Source organism: Eriocheir sinensis, chromosome 50, assembly GCF_024679095.1.
Source record: "Eriocheir sinensis breed Jianghai 21 chromosome 50, ASM2467909v1, whole genome shotgun sequence".
In the NCBI taxonomy this organism is placed as follows: Eukaryota; Metazoa; Arthropoda; class Malacostraca; order Decapoda; family Varunidae; genus Eriocheir; species Eriocheir sinensis.
The window spans coordinates 922,645-925,144 of NC_066558.1; the positions used below are offsets into that span (position 1 = coordinate 922,645).

Consider the following 2,500-nt stretch of genomic DNA (forward strand, 5'->3'; position numbering starts at 1 on the left):
GGAAGGAAGTGGAATAGGAAACAGAAACAGGACAAACAGGCAGGACAACCCACAATAATAGGACAACACAGGACAACCCACCAACCTAACCAGCAGTGCGATATGTTTTCCGAGGCCGGGGTCGCAGGAAGGGGCCGAGGCTGAGTCCACGACGAGGCAGCAACGGTGGGAGACTCAGTGCGCTTGTGGCTGTTGGTGAGGGAGGGTGTGCGTCTCTGCCTCTCTGAACACTCCCCCTCGCTCCTCGTCTCGAACCCTGGTACACGGAGACACTTGAACCACTCCGCCACTGACTGAAAGAGGCAAACAGACATAGAAAGAGAGATTAAAAGAGGATATCAAGTGACAGTTTTAACAGACAATCACAGGAATTTGTTAATATTATGAGAAGTTGAATTTTCGAACGAGATTTTAAGTTTTTTTCTGCGTTTTTTTCGTTTTCTTGTTTTGTTTTGGTGTTTGTTTTGAGTGTTTGTCTTCGTTGTCTTCTTCTTCTTCTTCAAGCGGTTCTGTGACCCCACGAGAAGGTGAGTTTGTTCGTGTGTGTGTTTGAGTGTGTGTGTGTTTGAGAGTGTGTGTGTGTGAGTGTGTGTGTGTGTGTGTGTGTAAAATAAATGATTTTGAAGGAAACGTAAAAAGAGAGAGAGAGAGAGAGAGAGAGAAACAAAATAAACTTGACAATAATGACAACAACAATACTACTACTACAACTACTACTACTACTACTACTACTACTACTTCTACTACTACTATTTCTACTACTACTACTACTACTACTACTACTACTACTACTGACACACACACACACACACACACATACACACACACCTAGCCATATACCTGTGTGTGTTTGTTTGTGTGTGTGTGTGTGTGTGTGTGTGTGTGTGTGTGTGTGTCATTACCTGTCGCCTTCTTACCTGAGAGAGAGAGAGAGAGAGAGAGAGAGAGAGAGAGAGGAAAAACTGCTTCCCTCGCTTAAGGAAAGACATCCATTAAGAGGAAAGAGGAAGAGGAGGAGGAGGAGGAGGAGGAGGAAGGAAGGAAAGAGGACCATAAAAAGAGGATGGAAGAAAAAAGTGACAAATATGAGAGAGAGAGAGAGAGAGAGAGAGAGAGAGAGAGAGAGAGAGAGAGAGAGAGAGCATCTGTCACTTAAGAAAAAATACTCATTGGAAGGAGGAGGAAGAAGAGGAGAAGGGAAGAAAGAGGAAAGGAAGAATGGGAGGAAAGTCAAAAGAGGAAAGGAGGAGGGGAAGAAGAAGGAGGAGGAGGAGAGAAAGTTGGAGGAAAAAAAAAGAGCATGGAGGTAAGGAGGAAAGGATATGAGCAAGAAATGGAGGTAAAAACTTACTACTTGGAGGAAAGGGAGGAAGGAGAGGCATTTACTTTGTGGAGAGAAGGAGGGAAGGAAGGAAGGAAGGAAGGAAGGAAGAAAGGAAAGAGGGAAGGAAGGGAAGGAAGGAAGGAAAGGAGAAAGGAAAGGAAAGGAAAGGAAGGAAGGAAGGAAGGAAGGAAAGGAAAGGAAGGAAGGAAGGAAGGAGAGAAGGAAGGAAGGAAAGGAGAAAGAAAAGGAAAGGAAGGAAGGGAGGAAGAAGGGAAGGAAGTAAGGAAAGGAAAGGAAGGAAGGAAGGAAGGAGAGAAGGAAGGAAGGAGGGAAGAAAGGAAAGAGGGAAGGAAGGGAGGAAAGGAAGGAAGGAAGGAAGGAAGGAGAGAAGGAAGGAAGGAAAGGAGAAAGGAAAGGAAGGAAGGAAGGAAGGAAGGAAGGAAGGAGAGAAGGAAGGAAGGAAAGGAGAAAGGAAAGGAAAGGAAGGAAGGAAGGAAGGAAGAAAGGAAAGAGGGAAGGAAGGGAGGAAGAAGGGAAGGAAGGAAGGAAAGGAGAAAGAAAAGGAAGGAAGGAAGGAAGGAAAGGAGGGAGAGAAAAGAAGGAAATGAAGGAAGGAAGGAAGGAAAAGCTGATGAAGAGGAAGAGGAAGGAAAGGAAGAAAGGAGGAAGAGAAAATAATGGGAAAAGAAATAAAGGAAGGAAGAAAGGAAGAGAGAGAGAGAGAGAGAGATGATAAAAAATAAACACGATAGGAAGAAGAGGAAGGAAGGAAGAGGTTAATAAAGAGGAAGGAAGAGGAGGAGGAAGAGGAAGACAAAAAAAATGAGAAGGAAGAAGGGAAGGAAGAAAAAAAAGGAAAAAAAAGGAAAGTCAGAGAGGAAGGAAGGAAGGAAGAGGTCGTTAAGAGGAAGGAAGAGGAAGAGGAGGAGGAGGATATAGAAGCCTTTAATTTTAAGTTTTAGGAAGATAAGGAAGAGGTCGAGGAAGATTCTGAAGACATTACTGAACCCCTAAATTTGGAGGAGGAGGAGGAAGGAAGAGGAAGGAAGAAGAGGAAGAGGAAGGAAGAGGAGGAAGAAGGAAAGTGATACGAAGAGGAGGAGGAGGAGGAGAAAGAAGTAGAAATTGCAGAAAAGAAGGAGGAAGAGGAAGGAAAAGAAGAGGAAGGAGAAAAAG

The 2,500-nt window shown here is 44.2% G+C and overlaps 1 protein-coding gene across 1 annotated transcript in view; it reads left to right on the top strand.

Annotated features, from left to right (window-relative positions):
• The first annotated feature begins 157 nt into the window (after window positions 1-157).
• Window positions 158-2,500, top strand: part of LOC126982105 (uncharacterized) — a 21,497-nt gene continuing 19,154 nt past the window's right edge. The window contains exon 1 of the mRNA XM_050833836.1: window positions 158-527. The gene's annotated coding sequence lies outside the window, so the exon portion shown is untranslated. The remainder of the gene's footprint in view (window positions 528-2,500) is intronic.